At 44.0% G+C, this 10,016-nt stretch overlaps 1 protein-coding gene across 1 annotated transcript in view; it reads left to right on the top strand.

The window, feature by feature from the left end:
- The first annotated feature begins 421 nt into the window (after positions 1 to 421).
- The window catches only part of LOC148478364 (G protein-coupled receptor 65-like), a 36,114-nt gene continuing 26,519 nt past the window's right edge, over positions 422 to 10,016 (top strand). Inside the window, exon 1 of the mRNA XM_088455560.1 lies at positions 422 to 439. The gene's annotated coding sequence lies outside the window, so the exon portion shown is untranslated. The remainder of the gene's footprint in view (positions 440 to 10,016) is intronic.

Below are 10,016 nucleotides of genomic sequence, written 5' to 3'. Positions count from 1 at the left end.
CATAAATGTCTGCTCCTGGCCGCACATCCGTTATCTGCTTGGCATCTTGTTAGGTTGCAGTGCACTAGATCTGGCTCTGCTCCATGCCTGACAGAGATATTACAGATATTGTAGTGCGCAAGCCTTGTGGTTTGTATCTGGTGTCAGAGCCCAGCAGGCTACCGTGTGGGTTGCTCTGCGCTGGAAATGAGTTTAGTGATGATAGCCGACACAGGTGCCACAAGAGCAGTAGGATCCTCTTCACTTGTGAATAAGTTTACAGAGAGGAATTGTTGACTGTAAATTGTAAGGCCGGAGCAGACGACTGATGGGGGGATGTGAGGAAGAGCTGGAAGGTTTTGGTGTAAAGAAAATCTCTTTTTTGTAACCTTGGAATAAATTTCTAAAGAGGAAACTGACATTTCTGCTCACACGGTAACACAGGACGTACAAGAACCTGGTGAGTTTCAACCCTATGCCAAAAGTATTCCATTCTCCAAAATGTATTTAATATTTTATTTACTGTAGATAATGTGAGGCAAACACACTGTGCTGTCATTATTGTATACTGCATTTGCTGATTGTGTCCACAATGAAAACTTTGCAGCACAGCAACTAAACTTCAGTTCTACCACACAGCACACCACAACCTGCTGGAAAGGAGAAGTCTGTAATACTACGTCTTATATTCCCCATCAATGCTCACAAAGGGGCATATTTATTAATTATCATGTCCTAGACCGTCGTGATCATTGTTGTGGCATTGTCCCCCAATCGCAGACACTATTTGGTGTTTTGCCGTAAATGCAGTTCCCTTGGCTTATAGTCCTAGTATTGCATGTTGACAGCTAATATAGTGCAAGTAAGGTGTTACTGGCTGGTACGGTCAGGGGCGCCGAGAGGGGGAGGGAGCGGGTACTAATTACGCTGCTGTGTGCTGGGCTGCACTGGGAGACTGCTTGTGGCTGCTAAGAAACAGCCACTGCAGTCTCATATGCCTGTTGGGGGGAGCGATCAAGCTGATCACGCACCCCCCACTAGTTATGCACTAGGCTGTGGGTACTTAGTAGCCAGTATGCCATACCCCCTACCACCTTACCACCAGTGCCATAAGCTGCACCGCTGAGAGTCACAACACTCAGTGGCGAGACAGTGTACGAGTGAGTGGCCGCAGCCAGGGGCGCCGAGAGGGGGGGAGCGGGTACAAATTACCCAGGCCCGGGCTTCCTGATGGGCCCGGCTGCTGTGAGGGAGGGGGAGCGGCGGGGGCCCATGGCCGACGCCGCCTCCCCCTCCCTCACAGCAGCCCAGCACACAGCAGTCTCCTATGCCTGTGGGGGGAAGTGATCACACTGATCGTGCCCCCCCTGGCTTTTCGCCCCGGGCTGAGGGGGCTCAGAGTGACCCCCTCCCCAGCGCCACTGAAAATCTTTTTTTTTTTCTTCGAAGGGGGCGTGGCCATGCCTCCCGTGATTAGGTCACGCCCCCTGTTACCCGGGCCCGCGGCGGCTCTTGGCGGGCCTGGCCGCGGCAGCCCAGTAGCTCTGGAGTGTTGATAAACTGGGCGGCATGTCATGTGAGCATGGCCAGTGGTGCGGGGTCACACGCTACGCTGTGATGCAAGGCCAGGCCCATTATGGTGAGCACACCACAAAGTACCACAAAGAAATTAAAACTACTTGCACCACTGAGCTAATTATAATGTTGCAAATAAAAGTGCCGCCTGACACTAAAGGTGCGTACACATGGACAGATATATCGTTGCGATATGAACGATAACGATATCGTTCAACGATATATTGTTCATATCGTTCATTTTTATGCAGTGAACGACCAACGATGCGCGTTCCCGCATGAATGATAACGATATCTATGATCGTCCGTGCATGCAGGCCAAGCTGGACGATATCGTCAACTTTGCATGTTCAGAGATGTGGCAGGATGGACTCACTGAAAGATATCTTTCATGTCGTTGGTGGTACAGATCGTCCCGTGTGTATGCACCTTAATACTGTATATACTATCACTGTGTAAACCTAACTAACCCAGACAGCTGCACTGACCTGCGGCGTTTCTGGTTATCCCTCATTTTTGTTTATATTTTCCTGATTTGCTCCCCCTGCTGCTGATGACTATTAGCAGCACAAGATAGCTACTTTTGATTGGCTAATTGTGCATTGACCCCTCCAGCCACCCATGCTAACTTAGTGTTGCTTCTATATTATAGGAAATTGTGTCCATCTATTCACTTTACCTAATTGACAATTGCATATGTTCCATGGGCATGATTTAATACAGATCACAATTGCGACGCAGCTGCGAATCCATACAGAACGCAGCTGCTAAAATATGCAAAAGCTCAGTCGACACAAAGTCGCCAGCTGCCGCCATCTCATATCCGTCCAATGACGCTCTTCTGCATAAACATATGTACCATTGACCCACATTGGCCAGTCACGCAGCATTTACAGCAGCTCTGGCCAGCCGCAAGTCTCCTCGCACACCGAGAGCTCTCATGCTGCGTAAGCAATCGCAGTAACTAATTTATGCAGGCCCAGGCAACAGCGTTCAATTCAACAGGCACCCCTGTGTTTTTCTGACCACTCCCCCTTATTATCCCCAAACGCTGACAGCCTGTCACTCACTCTGCGATTGGTTTCTCTGTGTGCTATCGATACCTCCTAAAACCTCTGTACGATCCTGCCTATACCTTCTACACCTTTATACGATCCTGCCTATACCTTCTAAAATTGTCGCTATTTAGTGTAATGAGTCGGCACAGTAAATAAATGCCTTCAGACCTTGAATGTGTTTCCTACGCACAAAAGCTTATTATTCAACATAAAAACAGTAGGTTACATGCTGTGATCTAAAGACAATTTAGCGCAAATAAATCATACAGACCCAAGGTACAGTTGTTACATACGCACGCGCTCTGGGACCAGATACCGGCATCAGCAAGAAACCTCCGTCAACAGCATCAGCAAGGAGACTCCCGATTGGGGTCAGAGAGCGCACATATATACTCTTACAGGGATAGGCAATACAATAGGCAAGTTTGGCATGATTCCATTGGTTCTCCGTCACGATGCTTTCGTTACAGGACAGTTAACAGGTCAATTCAAATGGACACAGGTCAGCCTCCGACAGCCTGTCTCCTTTTTCCCACTGCATGCAAATCTAAGCTGCTAATATTACATAGTAAATTTTTGTGTTTTAACTCTCTACAGTCCATAAGTTGCAGATGCATGTTGCGATCTTCTCACCGATTATACCGGAAATCTATGGAGACACAGTGGATCAGTACAACACCAGACACGGTCTGCTTATCATGTACTAAACCTTAGATATCAAATAATCTTTATTTCACAACATTAGTAATAAAATGAATAAACCTTGAATATTACACTTTGGAGCTATGGAACCTTTTATGTAAGTGTGCAGTGTGTAGGTATTAGGAGTTTGGGAAAGGACGCTAGTTAGAGTTCACCATGGTATGTGTTTTGCAGGGTTGATCCCTTTGTATGTCTTAGTGACTGTCTCTATTTATGCAGTGAGGACTTTTAACTTGGGGCAGATGCATACGCATGAAACTAATAAACAGCGTTCGTACGCAGGGTATTATGCAGTCGCTAATGTGCATATGGAGTTAACAGCGCAACAGTGCGTATTTAATGTGTATATGGGGTTTGATGAGATATGCAATCGCACGATGCTAATAATAGCATCGCCGTATGTACTTAAGTGTGAGTTTTGCTAAAATGGCGCTGGGCGGCCATTCGCAAAATGGCGTCGTGCAGATCTCATTTTTAAGATGGAGTCTTGCCTCCATTCGCAAGATGGCGTCGCTCCGATCTAATTTTTAACTGATCCTGTCTCAGCCAATTATCCAGCTTCGACAGTGCCCGTAATTGCAATGCGAACGCAGCGCACACACAGTGCGGCTTATATGCATGCGCAATGGCAAACAATCGCTTGATGTTGGTCCGTAGTTGCACTTGCGATCGGTACTGAATCGGGCCCTGTGTCTGAAAACATTCCAATTTTATTTTTAAAGGGGAAAACAACAGGGGCCAAATGTAATAGGGTGAGAGTTTAGAAGATGTGAGAGATTAGCAGTAACACATTGGTCCAGTTTTATCTTCAAAATGGGAAAACATATGGATGAGAATTTAATTCATGAGAGTTTTCTGAGTCTGATAAACCTGTTAGTTTTCTCTGGTGCTTTGTGCTCAGACTCTATTACAGCATTTTTCAACCACTGTGCTGTGGCAGACTAGTGTGCCGCGAGCGGTTGTCAAGTGTGCCGCGGTGGTTGGCTCAGCGCACTTGTACTGTAGTGTGTTTTATTCCTGTGGAGGGCAATATGTGTGTATATTTTTATGTGGGAGCCAATGGTTATGTTTTTTCATTGGTCACGCACACCGCATAGCCGGATAGAGGACCTCATTCAGAGGCGGTTGCAAGAAGCGATCGCTCTCTCTGAATGAGGGCGGGCGTTTCTTGTTTTTTGGTGCGGCCTCCTGGTCGCTAGCTAAGCTGTGGGTTATCACCCACAGCTTAGCTAGCGACCAGGGTGATGGTCGCAATGGTGATCACCATCGCGACCATCGGGGCTTGCGACAAAGACCCTAAGGTTGGGTCTCGGCACTCGAAAGCCCCAGGGAGCTTTCTGCTCTGATGGAGCAGGAAGTTCCCCACTGACATCATTGATGATGTCAGTGCGGCCGCCCACAAAACGGTAGGTGTTCCTTAAGGAACGCCTCTGTTTTGGAAACCACCCCCCCGGCCCGCCTACAAAAAGGGGCGAGCTGTCGATCGACATCGACAGCCGCCCCTTTTGCAGCGAGCTCCGGAGTGAGACAGTTTCTCTCTCGCTCCAGGGCTTGCGTACGTGCAGTGCGGCCGCTGCGTGTGCGCAGGGCTACCCATCGACTCGGTTGTGAGCACATCGTTGCTTGCGACCGGGTCTGAATGACCCCCAGTGTACCTTGGCAATTTTAAATTATTGTGTAGTGTGCCTCGAGTTGAAAATTACTGCTCTATTACATCGGCCGAGTTTAAAGATTGTGAGAAAACTCTCCCCCTATTACATTTGGCCCCAGATGTTTGTATATAATTTTTAAGTGTCATTTGCATTTAATGATATTTGTATGTAACTTTTGCATGTATTAATAAGATTTAAGACACTATTATCTCTTGTGCCTGTAATACTTCATTACATTATTACATTGTGTACAAATAGGGTAATGCAACTTTAACATTCACTACTAACACTGTCACACAACATTTATATGCTGTCTACATGATATGGTTACGTGAAGCTTCTCACATAAACATGGTGCAAATGTTAGTAGTGTGGCACCCCACCAAGACCCTGTGTCCATACCCATGCTGAGGTGTTACTACAAATGTATAAAGTTAGAATGTGACTCCTGCCATTGTCTAATATAGGGCATGATTTAACTGGTTTCATTAAGGTCCAGTGACTTTTTGCACTGCCCCCTCAGTGGTGGTGGACGTTAGGGGACCAGCAGGGGCATTTCTAGAGAGGAGGGGGCCCGTGTGCAGTCTCCGACACAGGCCCCCTCCTCTCTGCCAGGCGGCCGGCAGCGCACTGAGCTGTGCGTGGCCAGCGCCGGAGTTATAGACTCTGGGCACTACAGTGTGCCCAGAGTCTATAATGAATGCACAGATCACCAGAAAAATGGCCACAGCTGCCATTTTCCCTGTACTGTGCATGCGCAAATGACGAGAAAATGGCCACGGCGGACCGTTTTACAGCGCCGGACAACCGCACCGACTTCGGACTCTGGAGGGGTAAGTAATATTATGGGTGCAGGGTGTGCGGTGCGGGGCCCATGTTCCCCGCACACCCTGCACCCATTATAGATATGCCCCTGGGGACCAGTGAGTACTGTGGCAGGCTCAGGGATTTGAACTAGAGAAAAACGGCAGTTGGCGGCTGCACTGTCGTGAGGTAACTGCCAGTGGGAGCAAAGCTGCGGTGTGTGTGTGTTTCACCGGATTCCCAGTGGTATTTCCCAGTGACCGGAGGGCTTCTCCCTTGACAGACACTCGGTGGGCTGCAGAAGAAGGTATCCAATCAGTTGGAGAGAGCAATTGCTACAGATAAAGAGGACATCTCCTTGTCAGCCCTCAGTTATTAGTTGGAGCCAGCGTTAGTGTATGATACTTCCTGCATTACTGTCCACACACAGTCCAAGTCCATATTAGAGAGGAACAACACCAGAGACATTATAGCCCTTTAGCTGAACAAAGCATAGTCTCAACTATTTGCAGCTTCACATTACAGTGTTGTTAATACCACAGAGGGAGGTGTGCCATAATGTAACAGACAGTTCCACTGAGAGTGCCAGAAAAGACTATAGAGAGTCAGTCAGCTGATTGCACAGAGCTAATAGCTGCGCCTTATAGGAGGAGCCAGGACTGGGCAGTGTAATGAAAGTACCCAGTCATGTTTCCAGTTAAATAAATTGTATAAAACATTATTGTGGTGAAGGTTATTAGATATTGTAAAATTTTCTGTGTGCAACAATCCTGCTTTACTTCTCTGTTGAGTAATAGTGGAACCGGCGCTGAAGCGGCAGTACAGAATAATATGTTTTGATAAGGAAGAAACCTCACGACGTGATACTGCTTACCTGAGTATCACAGTAGTGTACAGCTGATCACAGTTTAATATGTGTCCGTATACACATTCTCCACTCCTTTATCTCATTCGCTTCACTCCTTTATCTCATTCGCTTCACTCCTTTATCTCATTCGCTTCACTCCTTTATCTCATTCGCTTCACTCCTTTATCTCATTCTCTTCACTCTTTTATCTCATTCACGTCACTCTTTTATCTCATTCACGTCACTCCTTTATCTCATTCTCTTCACTTTTATCTCATTCACTTCACTCTTTTATCTCATTCACTTCACTCCTTTATCTCATTCTCTTCACTCTTTTATCGCATTCACTTCACTCCTTTATCTCATTCACTTCACTCCTTTATCTCATTTACTTCACTCTTTTATCTCATTCACTTCACTCCTTTATCTCATTCAATTATTTTTCTCATTCACTTCACTCCTTTATCTCATTCACTTCACTCCTTTATCTCATTCACTTCACTCTTTTATCTCATTCACTTCACTCTTTTATCTCATTCACTTCACTCCTTTATCTCTTTCACTTCACTCCTTTATCTCATTCACTTCACTCCTTTATCTCATTCACTTCTCTCTTTTATCTCATTCACTTCTCTCTTTTATCTCATTCACTTCACTCCTTTATCTCATTCACTTCACTCCTTTATCTCATTCTCTTCACTCTTTTATCGCATTCACTTCACTCCTTTATCTCATTCAATTATTTTTCTCATTCACTTCACTCCTTTATCTCATTTACTTCACTCCTTTATCTCATTCAATTATTTTTCTCATTCACTTCACTCCTTTATCTCATTCACTTCACTCCTTTATCTCATTCACTTCACTCCTTTATCTCATTCTCTTCACTCTTTTATCGCATTCACTTCACTACTTTATCTCATTTACTTCACTACTTTATTTCATTCACTTCACTCCTTTATCTCATTCTCTTCACTCCTTTATCTCATTCTCTTCACTCTTTTATCGCATTCACTTCACTCCTTTATCTCATTCAATTATTTTTCTCATTCACTTCACTCCTTTATCTCATTCACTTCACTCCTTTATCTCATTTACTTCACTCCTTTTTCTCATTCAATTATTTTTCTCATTCACTTCACTCCTTTATCTCATTCTCTTCACTCCTTTATCTCATTCACTTCACTCCTTTATCTCATTTACTTCACTACTTTATCTCATTTACTTCACTACTTTATTTCATTCACTTCACTCCTTTATCTAATTCTCTTCACTCCTTTATCTCATTCTCTTCCCTCTTTTATTGCATTCACTTCACTCCTTTATCTCATTCAATTATTTTTCTCATTCACTTCACTCCTTTATCTTATTCACTTCACTCCTTTATCTCATTCACTTCACTCCTTTATTTCATTCACTTCACTCCTTTATCTCATTCACTTCACTACTTTATCTCATTCACTTCACTGCTTTATCTCATTCACTTCACTCCTTTATCTCATTTACTTCACTACTTTATTTCATTCACTTCACTCCTTTATCTCATTCACTTCACTCTTTTATCTCATTCACTTCACTCCTTTATCTCATTCACTTCACTCCTTTATCTCATTCTCTTCACTCCTTTATCTCATTCTCTTCACTCCTTTATCTCATTCACTTCACTCCTTTATCTCATTCTCTTCACTCCTTTATCTCATTCTCTTCACTCCTTTATCTCATTCTCTTCACTCCTTTATCTCATTTACTTCACTACTTTATTTCATTCACTTCACTCCTTTATCTCATTCACTTCACTCACATCGCTAAGTGTGTACCCAGCTTATCTCTGAACATGTAAAGAGATTGACCTGCCTGACTGACCAATCAAAGGGCGCAGAAAGATTCTATTCATGGAGACTGCCACTGAGTCTACATGGTAATGATGGAGACCCCAACACAGCCTGTGGTAAGTCTGATAGGGAAAAGTAAGATGGCTTTTTCTTTATTACTTTACTTTTCAGTAGAGATAGAACTTTTTGGCTTTACCTGCACTTTAATGATATAGGGGAGATGTATCAAGGCTTGGAGAGAGATAAAGTGGAGCAACCAAGCAGCTTCTCTGTCATTTATCCAGCACAATCTTTGAAATGACAGGAGCTATTTGGTTGCTATAGGCAACTACACTTTATCTCTCTGCAAGGCTTGGTGCCATAGTATCTCCCATGTCATGAGATCTGTTGAATCGCCAGTAGCACATACTGTAATGCAGGTAATATTCCATCTCACTCTGAGGTAGAGGTATGAGGGTCCTGCTCTCAGGTCTACAATCTATAAGGAAATAGTCATTGATACACAAGGATAGGTGCTACCTACTGCATATTAGTCCAGCCAGATTCAGGCCCGGTGACAGGGGGGTACAAAGGGTACACCTGTCCCGGGCCCCAAGGCTCAGCGGGGCCCCAAGGTTCAGAGGGGCCTCTGCACCTTTTTGTGATTAAATTAACTCATTAAAGGCTGCCGGTCGGGCCATGCACAAATAAACAAAAGAAATGTATCAATTATTCCCTCCAGTTACCCCCCTCCAGCGACCCCCATCACCAGGTCTGGCCGGCCATGACGTTGATGCGACGTCTGAATGACACATGGTGCTGGGCCGGCCCTTCCCTGATCTGTCCCTGCCGCTGCGGCCACCGAGAGAAGTAAGGAACAGGAAGCCTGGCGTGCGTGAGCGGAATGGAACCACTGCTCGCCACTGGGTACAATGTCAACAACATAGCACCGATCCCTCTACAGACTCCATCCTTAGTCCCACCTCCTGTATGAGGCAGACTCAGAGTGACACTGACTGGCAACAATAAGTAACAGTGCACTTTTTGCTGCTGCTGCTGCATATATATAATATATATATATATATATATATATAAATAATATACCTCTGGCTGTTTTAGTGTTTCATCAGCTCAGCCATTTAATTGCCCTAAACAATATTGTAAATTTTTTATTGTCGCTGCTTATATTCTTTTATTCAGCATTGGGTCTTACATGTAATTACTTACCTCATCCGTGTTGATCTCTCATGTGCATTACTATCTATCTGACATTTGTTATTGTCTCTAAGTCACTTAATTTTTTTTTATTGCTATCATACACTTTAGTGGTTTTTGTGAAGGATAGACTCCAAAGGTCTTTTCAGATTAATTGTATTCATATTAATCTCATATTAAATTTTGTTTATATATATATATATATTCATATATATATATATATATATATATATATATATTCATATATATATTCATATATATATTTTTATATAAAAGTTTGCACTGATGCATCACTTTGTAATGTTGTATTACTGTTACTCTGTATGTCATTTGTATTCATTTGCACTTTTTGTTGTTTGTGTTACCATGACCA

Source organism: Taudactylus pleione, unplaced genomic scaffold (assembly GCF_031769625.1).
Source record: "Taudactylus pleione unplaced genomic scaffold, aTauple2 ptg000660l, whole genome shotgun sequence".
Classification (NCBI taxonomy): domain Eukaryota; kingdom Metazoa; phylum Chordata; class Amphibia; order Anura; family Myobatrachidae; genus Taudactylus; species Taudactylus pleione.
The sequence above is the reverse complement of the archived record's forward strand: the minus strand, read 5'-3'. Positions and strand labels throughout refer to the sequence as shown.